Source organism: Myxocyprinus asiaticus, chromosome 28 (genome assembly GCF_019703515.2).
Source record: "Myxocyprinus asiaticus isolate MX2 ecotype Aquarium Trade chromosome 28, UBuf_Myxa_2, whole genome shotgun sequence".
Lineage (NCBI taxonomy): Eukaryota > Metazoa > Chordata > Actinopteri > Cypriniformes > Catostomidae > Myxocyprinus > Myxocyprinus asiaticus.
The window spans coordinates 12,507,961-12,530,089 of NC_059371.1; the positions used below are offsets into that span (position 1 = coordinate 12,507,961).

Here is a 22,129-nt window from a genome sequence, read left to right on the forward strand (position 1 = left end):
ATGTAAGAAAATCTTACATCAGAAAAAGATCTCGTTTGCTCTAATGTTTCCTGCCAAACTGAGAATAGAAACGAAGGTAGGTCGCAAAGTACTGACATGTCCAAATCTGGCAGTGTCTTTTATAGAATCAGTGACTGAGTAAACCATTGGATGTTTCTCATGTGAGTGGGCCTGACTCGCTGTACCTAACTCTTGAGGAAGCTGGGCGACATTTTGGGTTTTTTGCGTTGGCTCCGCCGATCGGCTGGAGCTTGTTTTGTGAATAACACTTTTCCTTAAAGAAACTTTTGCATTGATGGAAGATTACTTTTGCATTGAAGTTCCCGGACAGATTGAGAGTAGACACTACGAATGACCGCAAAATATCTACATGCTGCTCACACAAAGGATGTCTTTTATAAAGCTGACGGATTGTGTAAGTCATGGTATATACTTTTATGCAACCTCCGAGTGAATTGACTCGATCATCCGGGGAACTGGGATGCCGGTTTTGTTTCTTTTTGTATTTATTCCGCCTAGCGGCTGGAGCTTGTTCTATTGAATAACACTCCTTTGGATCATCTGTGGATTAATCTGTTCATTCCTTGTGCTTATTCCTCCTGCTGGCTGTAGTTTGTTTTGTTGAGGGTTTTTTTCACGAGACATTGGAATGATTACGTCATCCGCTGAACTCATAACAGCCGGCTCACTGAACATTTGTTTGTCTGACTGAGGAATCTGAACAGTTTTATATCAGCTGGAATTTGTTTTGTGGAAGATCACATCTTTGAGACAGTTCTGTAAATGAATCTACACATTCTTTGTGTTCATTCTTCCTATTGACTGGGTTTATTTTACAAAGTATTTTCTGTTATGTAATTTTGCCTCACAAATTTGTGAGGCAAAATTGAGCAATCCGATGGCAAAGTTGTCGTGGGGACTCGTGGGCGTTCATGGACCTTTTGAGTTTAGAGGGATTGTCGCCGGTTGGCGCTGTCGTGCGTGAGGTTAATGCGCACGTTTTTCTTTTTTCTGTTTGTTTTGTTCGGGGGTTGATTGTTTCACTAATGGGGAATGTGGTCTGTATAATTTTGTTTTTGACACACAATTTATTTTTCTACTATATCAAAATGTCAGATGTTAATACGAGTGTACTATCTCTCTCCACATGGAATGTAAATGGGTTGAGGCACCCCATAAAAAGAAGGAAGGTTATTTCTTTTCTTAAACGTAAGAAATATGATATAGTGTTTCTTCAAGAAACACATCTCTCCCCGCAGGAAGCTGAAAAATTTGGGAAGATATGGGGTGGACATGTTTTCTTTAGTACTGGCTCAAGTAAGAGCAAGGGAGTCATTATATTGGTAAATAAACATCTACAATTCAAATGTCTCAAACAGATTAAAGATAAATTAGGAAGAGTAATTATTGTGTTAGTTGATTCAAGGGCAAAGGTTGATTTTGGCTAATATTTACGCATCTAACGCTGACGATCAGGGCTTTTTTATAGATCTTGAAGGGATGTTGCAAGCCGCTGGCACCCCTCATGATATAATTTTGGGAGGAGACTTTAATCTTTTGATGGACTCAGTCCTTGATCATAGTGAAGCAAAAGTGTGTAAACCCCCTAGAGCAACATTGACGCTTCACAGGATGTGTAATATCTTGGTCTTACAGATATTTGGAGACTTTTGAACCCATCTGGTAGAGACTATACATTTTTTTCATCAGTCTATAAGATTTATTCTAGAATAGATTTTTTTTTTATATATATCCAAATCCCTCATTTCATCTGTTGTTGATTGCTCAATTGGAAATATCTTAGTCTCAGATCATGCTCTGGTGAGTTTAGAGGTGATGCCACATATAGAGAAAAATAAATCTTATAGTTGGCGTCTTAATGTGTCCCTTTTGCAAAATCCTGATTTCCAACAAATGTTAAAGACTGAAATCAGTGTTTATATGGAGACCATCTGGTCCTCAGTATCCTCTGTGGGCATGGCTTGGGAGGCACTTAAAGCGGTTCTTAGGGGTCGGATCATACAGTATGCCTCATTCATTAAAAAATCCAAAGCACAAGAACTCCTGGAGTTGGAAGGAAATATTAAAAGTGCCGAGGTAGAGCTGAAGCGCCATATGTCATCTGATGGTCTCAGAGAATTGACCCGATTGAATTACAGGTATAATACTATTTTGTCATGGAAAGTGGAGTTTTGGTTATTCAGGGCAAGACAGTCATGAGTCGTGTGACAAAGCAGGAAAACTTTTGGCTAGATATATAAGCAGAGAGAGTCTTTTTCTACCATTCCCTAAGAGAAATCTGCTTGTGGTGAAATATGTACCTCGGCTATTGATATTAATAATGCCTTTAAAGAGTTCTATCTTGATCTCTATGGTTCCACGTCTTCATCCACTGATGAAGATATTAGGAACTTTGTGGAACCATTAGATCTCCCTAAACTGACGACTGAGCAAAAAAATTCTCTTGATTCTGAGATAACCTTGGAAGAGCTTGTTGAGGTAATTAAAGCCTTGCCTACGGGCAAGGCTCCGGGGCCTGATGGCTTTGCTGCTGAGTTTTTCAAATCTTATGCAACAGAACTGGCTCCACTTTTGTTAGAAGTTTATACTGATTCATTAAAGAATGGAAACCTTCCGCCAACCATGACACAAACCCGGATCAGTCTGATTCTAAAAAAGGACAAAAATCCAAGCGAGTGTAAAAGTTACCGCCCAATTTCCCTGATCCAGTTAGATGTAAAAATTTTGCCCAAAATTCTGGTTAATCGATTAAGTAAAGTTATGACATCACTTATACATTTAGATCAGATGGGGTTTATTCGAGGCCGTAGTTCTTCTGATAATATTAGGCGTCTCATCAATATCATGTGGTCAATAGCGAATGATCAATCTTCGGTCGCTGCCATCTCTCTTGACGCCGAAAAGGCGTTTGATATGGTAGAATGGGATTATCTTTTTAAGATTTTGGAAAGGTATGGGTTCGGGAATACATTTATTGGTTGGATTAAGTTACTTTATAGACACCCTGTAGCATCGGTGCAAACAAATGGGTTAATTTCAGATTATTTTACTCTGGATAGGGGCACCCGGCAGGGTTGCCCTCTTTCCCCATTATTGTTCTGTCTTGCCCTGGAACCATTAGCAGCCGCGATAAGAAAGGAGGATGATTTTCCAGGGGTGACGGCGGGAGGTGTAGCGCATAAGCTTTTGCTTTACACAGATGATATTTTATTATTCGTCTCCGACCCCACTAGATCCATGCCTTGCCTCTATAGAATTATTAACTCCTTTTCCAAATTCGGAGGATACAAAGTCAATTGGTCTAAATCCGAAGCTTTGGCTTTGACAGCGTACTGTCCAGTAACGGCCTTCCAGCCGGTTGCCTTCCAGTGGCCCAAACAGGGAATTAAGTATTTGGGAATTTTATTCCCAACAAATTTGTCTGATTTAGTCAGAGTTAATTTTGCTCCCTTAATAAAAAGGTTTTCGAATGATGTGGACAGATACATTACACTTATCGATGATTGGGAAGGTTAATGTTATTAAAATGAATTGCATTCCAAAATTTAACTACCTGCTACAATCTCTCCCTGTAGATGTCCCTCTCTCTTATTTCAAGCAATTTGATAGCATAGTGAAGTCCTTCATTTGGAATGGTAAATGTCCCAGGTTAAATTTCAGTAAGTTACATAGGCCGATTGACAAAGTTGGGTTAGGCCTACCCAAGATTTTATTTTATTATTATGCATTCAGTCTTAGACATTTGGTTCATTGGTCACTTCCACCTGAGAGAGCTCCTCCCTGGTTTTGTATTGAAAAGGAAGTTCTTGCCCCTATCTTGCCACTGCAAAGCCTTTCGATTAAACTAGCTGGAGAGGTTAAGTCGCACCCCACTATTTTGCATTTGCACTCGATATGGACAAAAGTGTCCAGAGTGTTTAATTCTGATATTTATTTAAACGTAGCCTTGAACATATGGCTGAACCCTAAACTATGTATTAATAAGTCCCCTTTCTGTTGGTCAGAATGGATTGTGAGGGGGGTTAATACACTTGGTGACCTGTATGAGGGTGGAGTATTGAGATCTTTTCAAAATTTGATTCAACATTTTGGGATTCCCAAATCTCAATTTTATAAGTATTTACAGCTGTGCCACCTGCTCTGCTCTGTTTTTGGGAGTAGCATACACCCCCCTAGAGCGGCAGATACTCTGGAAGTGGTGATTGCTGCTTTTGGGAAGGGTCATGAGGCATCAGTGTATTACTCCTTGTTAATTCAGAGTCTGGGGGACGGAGCTTCAAATTCTCTTAAAAGATTATGGGAGAAAGATTTAAACTTGGTATTGGAGGAGGGAGTGTGGGCAAGGATTCTAAAAAACATAAAGTCTCCATCTAGAGATACAAGGGTTCGCTTTATGCAATTTAAGATTTTACATAGATTTTATTGGACCCCCTCTAGATTGTATAGGCTTGGTCTTAAGGACACACCCATCTGTTGGCGATGCCATACTGAAGATGGAGACACCATCCATGTTTTTGGGGGTGCCTTAAGATCCAAGAATTTTGGCTGAAGGTGCAAAGTTTTGTTTGTGATGTGTTGGGCACTCAGGTCTTGTTCTGCCCCAGACTCTGTATTTTGGGAGATAGGGAGGTCATGGATTTGGTAGATAAGTACATGAAGGACTGGGTTTTGACCGGTGTGATGATTGGTAGGCAGGTTATTTTGAGAAGTTGGAAATCGGATGGAGCACCCTCGTTCCCGGAGTGGTGCGTGGAGATGGGGAGGGTGGCTGCCTTCGAGGAGGGGTCGACCATTAGGATGGGGGTTAGGGAAACTTACAATAAGAAATGGGGCAATTATTTAGCATTTTTGAGGGAATCTCGAGGTGGGGCAGTGGAGGGAGTAATTTAGAGTTTAGTTTTTTTTTATTTAGTTTTTTTTATTATTATTGTACTTGATTATTGTATGTTATTTTATGTTGTTGTTTTAGTTTTCTGTGTGTGTGTTTATATTCTGTTGACCACAGGTGTGTTCGTGGGGGGGTCAGGGTGGGTTGAGAGTTTGGTAGGGGGAGGGGATATAGTGGGGGTTTAATGTTTAAAGTGTTTGATTCATTATATAGATGTTGTTGTATTTTTTGTGTTAATTTATGAATCAATAAAAATTTTAATAACAGAATCAACGGTTTGCAAAATCTCATTTAAGACTCTTAACAGGACAGACTCAGTACTGTGAAGTGCTCTGAAACATGACTAGAATGTCTCAAATATAGAGCTCGAGTTTTTCTTATGTTTTAGTTTTAGGTCATTAATATATCACAGGTATTATTTGACACAAATACATTCTTAGCATTCATAACTTAAAGTATATTTCTGCCTAACCTTGCTCTGTTGCGTTTGGACGTATTGTTCTATTGTCATGTTTGTTCCAGTTGGATGAGGCCTGTGTCCCAGTGAGGCCTGACTCAACCTTGAGGGAAAGCCTATGTTGTGTTCTGTCTAATGATGTCATTGCAGGGATTGTTTGCAGTTTTGAGAATCATGTGACTAAGCCAAAGGAGCTGAGCTCAATTGGTATCTAAAAAGAGAAGAGCCCTCTCAATCTATGACTCACCTCTGACATGTATCTGCAACTTGACTTAAGCCTAGTTTACACTGTATGATTTTGGCCAAGATTCTGCCGTCTGAGACAAATGCCGGGAATCCTAAAGGATTTCTGTCGTCGTAGGGCAAAATCGCCAATCTTACAACGTTTAGTGTGACATGCTCACCGACAGCCGATTAATAGCCTTTGCGATGATCTTTAGCCTCCGAAGTCCTGGCAGTGTCAGAAATTTTGCATTACAGTCGTATAGTGTGACTGCTATTACGACGGCCATATGAGTCCACTCCTCTCTTGCACCCCAATTTGCTGTTTTCAGAGAAATTCCGCTGAGCTCCTTGGAAAGAAACCTGCTCCGTGTTTGCAACACCATAGCAACATTTGTGTCCAGTTATCACTCTACTCAAGCTCTTTCAATGTTTTTTCTTCTTTTAATTTTATATAAAAAGTTTTAATAAACAAATAATCAGAAAATACTTGGAAAAAAGTGTAACACTTCAGCAATATGAAAGCATTATTCACCAAATTATATAAATACAGAGCTTACAAAATGAAAATAAAATGAATGGTTGCATTATCTCAACACGTTTTTTTTCTTTACATTTATCATGCACTTTCTTTACAACTTTATTTTAATTATTATATTTTACTTTTAATAAATGGACTTTAAAAGTCTGTAAACTTTTTAGTTAAGATTCACACCACTCCAATTTCATAAAATAAATAAATAAAAAAAAAGTGAGCAATTTATATTGGTAAGTATTTATGGGACGTTTTAATTCAAATCAGCAGATACGTACAACTGGATCCCATTCTAGAAATCTATTTAATGTTTGTGCATTTTCCTTAGGAAATTTGCAAGCACAATATATTAGCCTACATGAATTTCTGAAATTTTGTGTGGCAATAGGTTACTAATCTAAAAGTGGAGAAAGACGTACTATAACCCTCCTTTTTTGTTTCCCCTATGTGAACACAGAAGTTTGTCATTTTTCATGTCTTTTCATTTCCCCAGTGAATCTTTGCTTTTGGTAGCTAATTATTGCTGTAGACTACCTCCCCCATTCGCGTTCATTCTGCACATCAGTAATTTTCTGTATTTGTGATCAGGCTGTATTATAATAGGTCTATTTGACAAAATCTGTGTTTCTTTTTATTTGTTATGCTCATGATGGTGTGATATTGGAGCAATGGAAATGCTGATTCCCAATTTTCAGAAACAAAATCAAATAAAAAAATTGCTCCTCCGGGGAAATCTCACCGTTTCACTTCTATTGACCTGTTCCATGTTCATGTTCAAAAAAATTTTATCTTCTGAATGAGAGATGTTTATGGTGATGTAGTGGTGGGCGTGTGTACTCACTGGTCATACATCAGACCCGCTGCCGTACGGAGATGAATGGTGGATAAAATATCTTTAAATGTCCGCAAAATTTCAATTTGCCAATATTTGTGCTGTATTTAGGCCTATATGAACTTTTCCTGGGACTTGGAATGGATCAAAAGTAAAGTTTTTCTTGATATCGTTTCACGGGTGTTTTTAAATTCACTGCCATTGTTTCCTTCTGCTGATGGTCACAAATATGGCGGCTGCAAGGAAAAAGTGACCGCTGAAACAGGTCAATTCCGCAATGCTCACGTTCACTGATTGGGGCGATTGAGACCACAGTCAGCTACAATGTATTTCGTACAGTCTGAAATGTTTCACAGATTGCCATGGCGATCTCAATGCGTTCATATCGTACAGTCTGACAAGAAACAATCTTAAAGGACTGTAAAAATTCTACAGTGTATAGCGGGCGTTAGTGTTTAAAAATATAATTGTTTGAATGATTGCATTCAAGTAGTTAAACAGAACACCATGTTTGGATGTTTCTAGAATTATCTGTACTATTCCCCTATCAGAACCCTGTACTTGTAAGAGATGATATCAATTAATTTGCATATGCCTATAATTATGGTTGTTTCTGTAATCTAAGTTAGTTTGAGGTTAGATTCTCAACTCACTTTCTCTTTCTGTCTTTTGCCTTTGGAAATGTTGAGAACTTTGTCTTCAGTAAACTCTCTCTCAACTGACTGACACTCAACTTTGACTCTCTCATGGGTATAACTGGTCTCTCTCATGGGTATAACTGTATTTCCATATATATATATATATATATATATATATATATATATATATATATATATATATATATATATATATATATATATCTCAAGCATAATTGTCAACACATTTAAACATTAATGACTATACAATGACAGTGCATTTAGGCTATACATTTAATCAGATTGTGTGTTCCCAGAGAATAAATAAAAAATAAAAAAAGACCTTGCAGTTGCTAGTGGCATGCTGTACCAGTTGAACTACAGGAATAAATAATTATTTTGCTTGATTTTAAAAACTAGGATAAGTCAAAATTATTTTCTGTAGTAATCATAACCGGTAAAATGTCTTTATTCATTCTCTTTAAATGTAAGAGGTACAGTATGACACTCAGACTGAAACTATTTGTATGGCTTCATAACATTTTTATTTTTATTTTTTATTATTATGAATTTTTTTATATATATAATTGGCTGGAAAATTAATGGTGCAAAGATCTAAAGCATGTATTCAGTATGTACGGCATCACACCTCAGACTAGACCTGCCAAGGATCCTCTGTAGTCTTCTGAAGATAAGCTCTCTATGACTCAACAAGCAATGCAGGGAGAGGGGAATAAATCTAACATGCCACAGAAGACAAGCCTCCCTGCTTACCTTTGCCCCCTTGCCTTGCATCAACACAGAGATGTGTGCAAATATTTTTAGGCTCCCTAATGATGCCTTGAGAATTCATTCGTGCTTTTTCTCTCCCTTATACTCGTGACAAACCAGTAGAGTGCAGCAAAACTGCCTCTACCTATAGTGCAATTGTGTATGAATGAATGAGCACTCATTTACAGTCTGCATTTTATTCATTCTGTACAAAACACTATCTAACCTAAACACACACTGCCTTATATCGCCATTCTCAGGGGGAAAAGAAGAAAACATAAATATGTATTTTCATCAGAGATTCTAATGATTTAAAGATTGCTCTACATATTGCAATTTTGGCATATAAAGCTATGTGATGAGAAAGGGACATTATTATTATTTTTTTTTATTTAAGGAATCAAGTGTATTGTCTTATGTGACTGTGGGGCTGCCTTTAATGTAACCTCTCGTCTAATGCTGAGAATAATTATGTGAGATATCATCTGATGATGAGGATGAGGATCTCTGAAAGACTTCACCTTCGTCAAGGAAATTACAATTCTCAAACACAAGGATTCTTCCTGAGAAATATGTATCCATAAAAGAAAAACCTAATCAAAGTGGTGTGAGGCTTATGACAGAGTGCGTGCTAATTTTTCAATTATTCAAAAAGAGAAAGAAAGATTTATACAATATATTGCTACAAGAAAGGTAAAAAATATTGCAATTATCATAAAAAGGAACCGAACACCAACTGGATTAATAATTTGGCAAACAATCAAACAGTGAACATGAGATTGACATGGCAGTTATGCACATTTTTATGTGATGAATGACTACAAATAAACTGCTTTAGCGCATTTACCCCAATTGTTTCTTTAATAGTCTACATATTTTATAGTTTATACTATAAAATTTGTAGACTGCATCTTATGTGCAGCATACGTTAATTTTAGACGTTCAATAAAACTAAAAAATACATGTTATTTACGATATACATCTGTGAAAGCACTACCGATATCATTTATACTCCGAATATTAAACTCCGAAAGTAAAGGAGGTTAAAACTATACATATAATATTTTATATGCTACAAAATGTTGGCATATTTCGTCTAAATGTAAAACATAAAGTACCGCTTTTTCTATTTGTTTTAAATATCCCCATGTCTGTCTCAATTCGCGCCGTTTCTGTCTTAAACTCATTTACCTGTTTTACTTTTCTTCTGTTTTCAGCCTCTTCGCGTGTGCCGCCGTAACAGCAGCATCTTCTCTCCAACCATTCCTCAATATCAGAGTCGCTTCACAGAGCGCTCTTAACAAGTACAAATTTCTCCTTTTTTTTCCCCGAAGATACTCCTTGACAAACAGGAAGAGTTGTTGACAGCAGTGAACCCCACTGGACTTCGAAAGCAAACGCGAAATTAGCCAAACGCGTTACGCATTAACGAGATGCATATCCTCCGCACGCTCCAGGAGTCTGTTCAGCCTCACATACAGAGGTTGAATACTCTGTTCCATTCCACACTGCGCCACGAGCCAACGTGTGTGGACCCGCTCAGTGCTTTCACACCCCAGTGCGACGCAACACAAACTTCACATCACTTGGCCTGTCAATTCATGCGCACAGATCAAATAAATCATTGCATCCGCTGTGGAAAGAGAGTAGGAGGGTTCGAAAAAGACAGATTGCTACTTGAGACATAAAAATGTTAGAAGACCCCAAGGTTTTAATACATCAATAAAATAGCAGGCTTACATTTCCTCAATGTGTGCTATTAGTATGCACATTCCTGATTGGGTAAAAGTTGTCCGAAGTGCCTGAACTAAACTGTACATTTTCTCCCCCAAGAAAAGACATTTAGAAAATCTATTCATTTTAAAGTATCTCATGAATTAATGAGGAAATAATAAGTTATCCCTCCAGCTCATAGACTGAAAGCGGGGGAACTTAAGCAACACACACACACACACACACACACACACACACACACACACACACACACACACACACACACACAAAGAAAAGAACTATCACTATCGTCAGTTTTACTCAATCCTACCATGTTCACATTACTCAAAAATGCATTTAACCAATGGAACTTAAATTAAGTAAGTTGATTCAACAAAAATAAATTTGAAACTGGGCAGAGTATTTTTAGGTCTTTTTTACATGGGACTCGACAGGGAGAGTAAATGTTAAAATTTATGTCTGCCTTTGTGCAAGATGAATATAAAGGGGGAAACTTGTTAGTATTTATGGTTCCCTTTCTGTCACTCACTCGATGTTGTGTCGATGTAGGGACACTAGGGGTTGCTCCTAGAAGCCCCAAACACCTCCGATCTTTGAGAAAAGGCCAATGAGGAGTGGCGAGTGGAATTTGCATGCCATTCCCCCGGACATACAGGTATAAAAGGAGCTGGCTCGCAACCACTCTTTCAGATTTTTCTTTGGAGCCGAGTGGTTGTGTGTCAGTGAGCTGAATTCCACTGCCAGTCCATTCACCTCAGATAGAAGTGTATGCTGTTGGATATTTGGTGCATTTCGGCGGCTTTCTCTCCTTCTGCATGCTTAGTGCAGACTACGCCCCTGGGCGCTTCGACAGCGCTACTGAGAGAGTATATATTTCTGCAAAAGGTATATATTCCTCTATCAGAGCAACACATTGACGTGAACGTCTTTTTAAAGACACGTCTTTTTAAAGATGCCTTTCTGTCTTTATGTGATTCCTGGATGCGGTCCTTATCTCTCCAACTCCGACGGCCATGGGCGCTGCCTCATGTGTCTGGGCCGCGCTCACACTGAGGCAGCATTCGTGGATGGTTCATGTTCTTATTGCGAGAACATGACCATGGCAACGTTGCGGTTGAGGCTTTCCTTCCTCTGAGGGAAAGCCATTCCAGCCATCCCCTGTGCTGCGCCTTCTACCTATGGGTACGAGGTCGGCCCGACTGGCGCTGGAGGCAATTTGGGGATTTCAATGGGCGTGGTCTCGCTGGGTAATTCCCCGCGGACCTCCCGTTCCCCAGCATGCTCGTCTGCCTCCGTCGCGTTCCGAGATGAGACCAGCTCTCACTATCCTCGATGGAAGGGTGGCCCACAGGTACGCGGAGATCCCTCAGGTGGATAAGGCAGTTGCATTGCATCTCTGCCCACAAAATGCCGCCACCTGGCGGGATCGTCCGGCGCTCCCCTCCAGGGCCTGTAGGGCAATGTTGTCTCTGGTGACTAAAGCCTACAGTGCCGCTGGACAGGCCGCCTCCGCCCTGCATGCCATGGCCCTCCTGCAAATACACCAGGCCAAGGCTCTGAAAGAGCTGCACGTGGGTATTCCTGATCCCGATGTGATGCAGGAGCTGCGCTCGGTGACTGATTTCGCCCTCCGGGCGACGAAAGTCATGGCGCGAGCACTCGGGCAGGCGATGTCCACCTAGGTGGTCCAGGAGTGCCAGCTGTGGCTGAATCTGGTTGAGATGAGGGACACCGACAAGGCTCACTTTCTCAACGCTCCCATCTCCCAGATCGGCTATTCGGCGACACCGTCGAGGACTTTGCCCAGCAGTTCTCGGCGGTGAAGAAGCAGACTGAGGCGATACAGCACATCTTGCCCCGGTGCGGCTCAAGATCCCATACCTTGTCTGCTCATCGAGGGCATCCCCCTGCGACGGCGAAATCCCAGGTGGCTCTGCCACAGCCTGAGCCCAGTTCTCGGCCCCAGTGTAGAGCCCCCTGCAGGAAGCTGACGCCCCTCGCCCCAAGACCAGGCGCAAGGACCCGGAAGGCTGATGTCCGCTGCTACCATGGAGCTGGTATCCAGACCACTCCGTCCCCTCGGTGGAGGGCCGAGAGGTAAATCCTGTGTTCCCTTTTGTTTTGTGTTCGCCGCACTCTGAATGGGCTGCGGTACTCACATAAAAAAAGAGCGGTTTCCACACTCATTGGGTCACACGGTCGGTGTTTACAACCGCCGTTATCATGGCGACCAGACACCGAGCACCTGCGACTTGGACGTTGCAAACACAGGCCCCCTGCCTTCGCGTGCCCGACTGCACCACACTCATACCCACGGCCAGGCAGTGTGACGAGTTACGAAGATGGTCAAAAAGTCCCTCATCCCCCATCGCTGACCTCCCCCGATGCCAGGAACATGGAGCAAGGTAAGTGCTTTGATTTCCCTCAGAATCTCTCTGTGGTCCTTTTGGGCCTTTGGAGAGCCCCGCTTGAGCCACTAGAGTCAGTCGAGCTGAAAGCCCTCTCTTTCAAGACGGCACTCCTGACTGCGCTCACGAAATCCATCAAGAGGGTTTGGGACCTGCAGGCGTCCTCTGGCAGCGACACCTGCCTGGAGTTCGGTCCGGATTGTTCTCACGTGGTCTTGAGACCCCGACTGGGCTATGTGCCCAAGGTTCCCACGACCCCTTGGGGGTCAGGTGGTGAGCCTGCAAGTGAAGCTGCCCCGGGAGGAGGCTGATCCAGCCTTATCATTGCTGTGTCCGATGCGTGCTTTGCGCATCTATTTGGATCGCATGCAGAGCTCTAGGTGCTCTGAGCAGCTCTTTATTTGCTTTGGTGGACAGCGGAAAGGGTACGCTGTCTCCAAACAGAGGCTTGCCCACTGGATCATGGATGCCATCGCTCTGGCATACCAGGCCCAGGCCGTGCCCGCCCCTTTGGGAATATGAGCACACTCTACAAGGAGCCTGGCATCCTCGTGGGCACTGGCCAATGGCACCTCTCTAGCAGACATCTGCAGAGCAGCGGGCTGGGTAACACACAATACCTTTGCGAGATATTACAATCTCCGGGTTGAGCCGGTTTCGTCCCGTGTTTTGTCAGGTACGAACAGGTAAGTTTGGTAATACGGAACAGCTGACCAGGTGTATCGCTTGCGTATAGCGCCTTTCCCCTCCATGAGGTGAAGACGTGAGCTTCTTCTCCCATGCGAGTTCACGAACCGTGAACTCTGGATGTACTTCCTCCTTAGCCCTGTGGCTCGCAAATTCGGTGGAGGAATTCGCAGCCGGATCCACTACGGGTACTAATATGCCCTGTACTGGGATAGGTGCTCCACAGGTGCCAGTTACTCCGGTAACCCCCTGTGATGTATTTTTCGTGGTACAGTCTCCCTGTCGGCAGACCCGCGTCTCCCTTGGGCAGAGCCCTCTCTGCCCCCGGTTGCCATGTTTGTAGAGCTCCTCCCCTTCTAGGCAGGACCTACCACCGCGCCTCTTCCATGTGCGGCTGGTGAGCCCACATGACGTATTGCCACATGTTACCTCCCCTCCGGGCAGGATGTGGTCTCCGCGGGGTCTTTTCCCCCTGAAAGAATAGGAAAGGAACAGAACACCTTCCCTGGTGCGTGTGATAGCGTTAGATGGCCCCAGCCGAATCTAATACTCTGTGCAAAACATAGAGCGAAAAGGCCACGGCTGGCATGGCCTGCTCCCATGCTAGTTACGTCGCTTCCCCCCCTCTGGGATGTGGGGAACTACATGACATCTTGTGGGGCACTGGGGGAGGTTATGTGCGGACTGATTCACCTGCTATTATGCACGCAGCAGCTTGCTTGCACCTGCATCGGCAGTTCACGTAACACGGTCCAGCTGTTGTGTCGTTTTTCTATAGGGACCCCTTGTGTCACTACATTGACACAACGTCGAGTGAGTGACAGATGGGGAACGTCTCGGTTACTGTTGTAACCTCCATTCCCTGATGGAGGGAACGAGACGTTGTGTCCCTCTTGCCACAATGCTGTACTAACCTTGTCTCGGCTCCTCAGCACAAAACCTGAATGAGTGGCTGCGAGCCAGCTCCTTTTATACCCGTATGTCCGGGGGAGTGGCATGCAAATTCCACTCGCCAATTCTCATTGGCCTTTTCTCAAAGATTGGAGGTGTTTGGGGCTCCCAGGAGCGACCCCTAGTGTCACTACATTGACACAATGTCTCGTTCCCTCCACCAGGGAATGGAGGTTACAATAGCCGAGACGTTTTATTATGTCGAGATTTAGAGGAATTTCTCTTATAGTTTTGGGGGTTATCATCATAGTGAACAATGGAGCTTGAGCCTAGATTGAGGATCAATACATTTTGGTTATTCTACAAATTGCTTTATCCTTGAGGAATTGCTGTGCTAACCATAGCATAGTAACCAAGTTGCACTCAGTAGTACTTCCCACCAGCATTAGCATGCTGACATATCTTGTCACTAGCTAGCATATCACTAAAAATGCTTCATTTGACTTATTTTGACATGTTAAATTTTGCTGGGTTTGCTTTATTCAGTTAGATTATATCTATTTGAAGTATCTGAGATGAAATCACATGGTAATTTTATTTAACAAAATATTTTTTTTTGTGAAACTTGCTCTGATATTCAATCTGCGGTACCATCAGAGATTAAAATCAGAGGATTTATCATCCTTTTAGATTGGTTAGTCAACTTTACGCCTTCCTATTCTCATTTAGATTTTTCCCCTTTTTCACCCAATTTGGAATGCCCAATTCCTTTGCTTTTAAGTCCTCGTGGTCACATATTGATTTGCCTCAATCTGGGTGGCAGAGGATGAATCCCAGTTGCCTCCATGTCTGAGACCATCAACCCATACATCTTATCATGTTGCTTGTTGAGTGCATTGCCATGGAGACATAGCGCATGTGGAGGCTTCACGCCATCCACCACGGCATCCACACTCAACTCACCACACGCCCCACTGAGAACGAACCACATTATAGCGACCACAAGGAGGTTACCCCATGTGACTCTACCCTCCCTAGCAACCGGGCCAATTTGGTTGCTTAGAAGACCTGGCTGGGATTTGAACTAGTGAACTAGCGAACTCCAGGGGTGGTAGCCAGCATCTTTTACCACTGAGCTACTCAGGCCCCCCCATTTAGACTTGCTTAATCAGTGTGTCATGTTTCATTAAAGAGAAGTGAAATGTCACATTTTGATAAAGCTCCATTAAGCTATTTAGGATAGCTCTTGTGAGATGAACAAGTGTCACCAGTTTTCATTCTCTGTATTGTTTTGCAATAATCAGAAGTAAAAAAAAAACTTGCATATCTGTCTTACTTACCAAACACTAATGAGTCATGAACATTTTAACTGTCTCTTAAAAGTGGAGGGGGTTTCTGTAACAGCAACATCAGCAATGTTTATATATTTCTAAGAACTTTGCTGCTGCATCCTTTGGCATAACAGTTTAAGATCAGATTTTTTATATAAACTCAAATAAAAGGACTTCCCTGAGGACAGCGCTAACTTTTTAGATCTACAGATAATGTCATGACCATGTACAAGGTTGAAGCATTCATGATACTGAATGTCTCCAGCAAGGTTGAGCAGTGCAGATGAAAGATCCACCACCCCCCACCCACACACACACACACACACACACACACACTTGGGTGAATAAGTCATTTTCATGGCATTCCAACAAAGATGGACTTGCAAAGTGTCTACAATTCTTATTTGTCCAAATTTGGTGTTGTAACACTCTCAAGAACCGAAGGAATTTTATTATTTTACTCAACAGAGTATCAACAATTCTTATTCTTCTCTGAATGGTTTATATTCAAGCAATATTATACAAGCAAGAATGCTGTTGTTGTATTGCAAGCCATTTTGACATTTAATCCAACACAGTCTCATGACAATTCACAGTAATTTGTAAGAGATGGCGAAATCATACATTATCAAGTCCAACCAATCACATATGCTTTCCTCGTCTCTTTCTTAAAGGAATATTCCAGGTTCAGTACAAGTTAAGATCAATCGACAGCATTTGTGGCATAATATTGATAACCACAAAAATTTATTTTGGCTTGCCCTTCCTTTTCTTTAAAAAAAAAAAAAAAGCAAAAATTGAGGAGACAGTGAGGCACTTACAATACAAGTGACGGTGGCCAATTTTTGAATGGTAAAATACTAATTAAAAAAAAAAGTATTGCCACAATAAACAATATTCATGTAAACATAATTTAGGATAATAAAATCACTTCCAAACCTTTTCTGTGCAAAGTTATAGCCAATTTTACAACTTCATTGCCATGACGATGTAATGTCAACAAACCCTAAAAACCTAAAATGACTGTAAAAATTACAATTTGAACTTTACAGCTCAAATAATACATGAGGTTAACAGAAGAATTAATGTAAGTGCTTTTTATAAAATTATAAGCTTCACATTTCTGCCTTTACACCCTCCAAAAATTACATTCACTTCCATTGTAAGTGCCTCACTCTAGCCTTGGTTTTTGCTTTTTTTTTTTTTTTTTTTTTTTAAGAAAAGGTGGGACGAGTCGAAATAGATTTTGTGGTAACCAACATTATGCCACAAATGCTGTCAGTTGAGCTTAACTTGTCTTGAACCTGAAATATTCCTTTAACCCTGATATTTCCTTTCTTCCATGGTACACAAAATTAATTTTCTAATTAAAATCATGGTAAGGGATTTTGCTTTTTGGTTAGGTTTAGGTATGGGGTTTGGGTTAGGGGTTAAAATTATGCAAAATCTCACAAACATGCGTTCAAAACCTAGATGTTTCACTTTCTTCTGTGGAACACAACATAGCTTTTTAGATTACTATCATGGTTTTGTGTAGGGCCTGGGTAAGGTTAGACTTTAGTGTTAGGATTATGTTTGCATTCAAATACGTTTTCTGTTCAATGGAAGAAAGGAAACATAGGGATTTACAGTGAGATTAGTGAACCGTATGTGAATGGTTGGTTTAAAAGTCAACAGTTTCGTACAATTTCACCATCAGTACAATTCTTATGACTTTTCATGAGATTGGGTTGATTAATCATGTGTTGCATATGAATTGTAGATATCAACTATTACATTTTCACCATTTTAAAATGCTAATTCTTCATATCAGGAATGGAATTACTAGTACACACATAGTAATAGCACATTTTTGGTATTAGTAACTACATTTGCACCAGTAAAAATGTTAATTCTTGAAATAAAGAATTATGTTACTAGCATAACTACCAATTCTTGATATATATATATATATATATATATATATATATATATATATATATATATATATTAACTAAAAAAACAAAAACAAAACATAATTCTTGAGATATGTAACTGCATTTTCACTAGTAATAATTTCACATTTATCCATCATTGTTGTAGCATGGCTGTGATTAAGCATAGGCATGAGGTTGGTGGCCAAGTGCTTTAGGTGATCCCTTCCGTGCTGATATCAAGTACAGTAGCACAAATGGAAGTGTGATACTGCTTTTCTACAACAGTTCCATAAACAAGAAGTTGATACTGAGTAACTTACATTTAACTCTTTAACTGACTTCTCAACCATACACTAGACCAGACTGAGTATAAAAAAAATTGTTAATTGGGGGGAACAAAAGAGTATCTCTTGGCATGGGTGGATGGGCCCTGTCAATGATGTAGTGGCAGCAGCAGTTTACAAACTTCAGTGCCTTACACAAATGGAAGAAGTGTGCTGATCAACCATTAAAGTGTAGGGTCAAAATATAACTACAAATCAAAACATTATGTTGCTACATGCAGGGTAGAAGTTAAACAGTATAAATATGATAAAAATATATTAGAAATAATAAACTAATTGTATATCAGAATTTTTTTTTTAATCATGCATGACCGTACAGTTGATATGTACAGTATGTAGAATCAACCTTGGTAACATAGGCTAAATGTTGTTGAGAGGGGAATCTGTGAGTAGCATATGGGTACATTTATGGTCATATTTGAAAATCTTCCTTAAATAGTATACAGAAACAATTAATTGAAAACAAAATAATGATTAATTTGCACACAAACACACACAGACTCAATCATGTAGTATTTTTTTCAAATGTACCCACTCCTCTATTCAAGTTTAAAAAATATTTTTTTAGATTTATTAAAATGGAATAACTGATAAGTGGAAGATAAGTGAAAAGGAACGACTGGTTAGATGCATTTGATACAATGCTTTGATAAAAAAAAATTAGTAAGTAAGGTTATTCAGTTAAGTTACAATAGTGAAGTTTTTGAATATCTTGAAATTTATTGAATTGACTAAAATGTTAAGAATTTTTAATTTTTTATTGCATTGAAATGTAAAGATTTCTGATTTGGCATATTTGTCAAAGAAGGAATTATTGAAAATGGTTTAATTAAAATGTCATAATGATGAATAACATGTTAACTGTTGAAATACACTGTTCATTAAAAAAAAAACTTCATAAAATGACTTTGAAATGTGAGTTTTAATAAATGTGAATTGCATGCATATCTGATTTTTTGGTCAGGATATTACATAGACCACCATATACCAATATATGGAGGCAGGAGTGTTTCCAGGAGTGTTGGTTATTCATGTTTTTGAGACATTACAGACATTACACCTGCTTTTCTGTAAATCTGCTTTGGAACAATGTGTATTGGGAAAAGCAATAAATAAATAAATAAATAAATAAATAAATAAAATAAAAATGTTTTGACTTTATTTAACTTTTATGTTGCAATGTTTTTTCTACTTTGGCAACACAATCTCAATGTTATCTCTTTGCACTGTCAAACAAACTAGTGATAGCCCGTGCTGAAGCATTTTACCAAATATAAATAAGCATAATTATTTCTGATTCAAGTAATGGCCAGCATCATCCAATCACTGTCAACCTTGTTAAAATAAAATTATACATGATAAATTCTGGATCTACTTCTGAAAGTACCGATTACCATCGTCCCATGTCTGCCAAATATGAGTGGTCCAAATATCATCTGCAGCCTGAAAAGTTGTTGTGTTATGAGATGGATGTTATGAGAGAATGCACTTGGTTGCATAGTAAAGCTATAGGATGCACCCTTGCTCCCTTGCTCAGTTTTTAGTGAATGACTTTAAAGGTAAAGTCCACCCAAAAATGAAAATTCTCTCATTGTTTACTCACCCTCATGCCATCCCAGATGTGTATGACTTTCTTTCTTTATCAGAACACAAACAAAGATTTAAAAAAAATATCTCAGCTCTGTTGGTCCATACAATGCAAGTGAATGGTGATCAGACCTTTGTAGCTCTAAAAATCATATAAAGGAAAAGAAGTAAATAAGAAGTAATCCATATGACTAAAGGGATAGTTCATTTTTGGATGAACTATTCCTTTAACCTCCAGTATGCTGTCTGTCTGCTCTGGTCTCAGAACAGTTCAAAATGCCCCTTATTTTCATCCTAACTCCATATAAAGCCTCTGAAAGCAAAAATGTCCAGCCTTTGGATAAACCCATTGATTCTCAATGTGATCAGGCACAGTAAATATAGGATTTCTAAGGGAAAAATCACCCTTTAGTCCACATCAGTGGTCACTGTGTTTAACAGCATGTCGTTTCGAGATAAATTGCTAACATTTTAAAAATAGCATACTGAATGAAACTAAAAACTCTAATCTTTTGACTTGAGAGATAGGTTTCAATGTAAAAACTTAATTAGGTTTCTTACAAGATGTGGTTTGTAGGTGTTTCTCTCAAAAACAAACTCTGCTGTGATTGGCGCCATGTTGTTTTCACTCTGAGAGCATTTGATAAGTTGTTTAGATGTAAACAGTGTGATGAATGTTATTTTACTTCCAGTCAGTATGGCTAAGTTCAGTTTCTTATAGAACCTAGAAAGCCAGAGGTATAATTTATTGGTGTCTCAGCAGGGTTGGTGAATATTGTCATTAAAAATTTGACATTTGGCTATATGCACTGGAGTATGTCCAAGTATGTTTATTTATAAAGCAAAAATAATTGTCGGTGTCAGCAAATTGCACATTGGTAATTTTGCTTGACACAGTCCAATGGTTTATCATACTGTTTGGTTTCAAAGTAGATGGAGTGGGTCTAAAGTAGAAACTTATCCACTTGGTCTTGTATGTTTTCACACTATGCATAATCTTATCCTATTTTGTAACCTTGGGTTATGAAGCCCAGCTCCAGAGGATCAAAATGACCAAAGGAGTGAAACAATGTTGTTTAGTACAGACAAGCAATTTTATACTTGTCTGATTACAGTAAAAATGTATGCACTTTTATTTACAGTGTCAGAAATTTTCACGAGCTCTGTTTAATTTCAGCATCTCAGGGAAACTTATTTTATGAAGAATGTTTCAGAAAATTTACTGTAAGAAAACCACAACAGATTTATGCGCAGATTAAAAAGCATTTAGTTTTCTGTAAAACACATGCCTGTCCAATTAATCAATGTTATTAAATATTCTAATAAGAATTTTATCCTAGGGTTAACAAATATAGAGTGTGAAATTCTGCAACCTGACTACCCAGGATTACTTTCTAAACCAGTGTAAAGTATGAAAAGTGTAACATTATTTTAGCTCAGGGTTAAAATTTATACTAGGTTAACACTTTAATGTAGGAAAAGCCCTGTAGTTTCATTTTCATTGTCACTGAATATCCTCAATATCATCAGTTATTGTCCAAATATTTATAATGTGCTTTCACAAGACATACTATTCTTGAAATTTAAATATTCCTGAAGATAATAAGCAGTGGAGAGCAGTGAGAAGACATTGAATTTATTTCAATTTTCACGCATACACAGATTACACACACGCACGCGCACACACACACACACACACACACACACACACACACACACACACACACGTGTCGTGAGTGGCTGCTATGATTTGCTCCTCTCTCGCTCTGTGTCTCCCCACTGATGTGCGCCCAAGTTCAGTGCCGTTAAATCTTTATTCCACATCTCTGTTTTTAAGATGTCTTTGTGGCTGTCAGATCATGTACCTTATCCTCCTTTCCGCCAGGTCTAAATCCAGGTATCATAGGACTGGAGTAGGTTTTTGAGAAGGGTATAAGGCAGAGCTTTCATAGTTCTGACCTCTCCTCTGGAGTCCACTTCTGTAGCTGGCTTTGAATAATTCACTTTGAGAGACCCTTCAGCTCCTACTGATAAAACCCTTGTTCATCCATGTTCAACAGCATCGATTTATTTTCTCTCTCTATCTATCCATCCTTCTATGGTACTGTGATGAAGAATGTAGTATACTGTTGATACAGTTGATAGACAGACACAGTACAGAAAATAAATATATAACTTAGTTTCCATTTAATAAAATGCAAGACCCAAATATCCTTACAAATGTGGAAACTCTTGTTGAGTTTTCTACTTTAGAGTCTATCACATTTGAATAATTTGGTAATTGATAATCAGTTGATCATTTGTTTCTATTTGTCTATTATATTATTTGAATTGCATATTACAGGCTCAAAACATCTAAAATAGTTAAATCGGAGGCATGTACACATCTCTACAGTGTTCGCAATGCTCCAATAGCCTTGAAAACAGCTTACACTGGCTAAGGGTTTGAAGAAGTCAAGGTGAGTTAATATTCATCATAATTCTGGCATCTGTGAATGTTCAAAGTGAGTGCTGCACAGCCTTTCTTTTAATATAGGGATTCTTTGTGAAGAAATATTGAACAGGTCCACTTTGAAATGCAGAGTTTTCTGCCTTTAAATCAGACAGTTGTCAAACTGTATCCCTTTAGTTGTGGCAGGAACTTTCAAATGATTCCCCAACAGCTCCTTGGGTTGGTGTAACTGATGATAAGTAATTTAGTCCAAGAAATGTTGTAGGTACATTATGTTTGATGGTTTTGAAAATGTAATGAAATGATTAAGCCCTCAGGAACTTTGATAAATGAATTTTTGAATCAACTTTAAAAATGACTTGCATCAAATAAAACAGAAAACAAAAATGCTGGCAGATAAGTACAGTTCAAAGGGAAA

The 22,129-nt window shown here is 39.5% G+C and overlaps 1 protein-coding gene across 1 annotated transcript in view; it reads right to left on the minus strand.

The window, feature by feature from the left end:
* The window catches only part of LOC127418724 (contactin-4-like), a 164,860-nt gene extending 155,037 nt beyond the window's left edge, over positions 1 to 9,823 (minus strand). The window contains exon 1 of the mRNA XM_051659456.1: positions 9,553 to 9,823. The gene's annotated coding sequence lies outside the window, so the exon portion shown is untranslated. The remainder of the gene's footprint in view (positions 1 to 9,552) is intronic.
* Between the last annotated feature and the right edge of the window lie 12,306 nt (positions 9,824 to 22,129).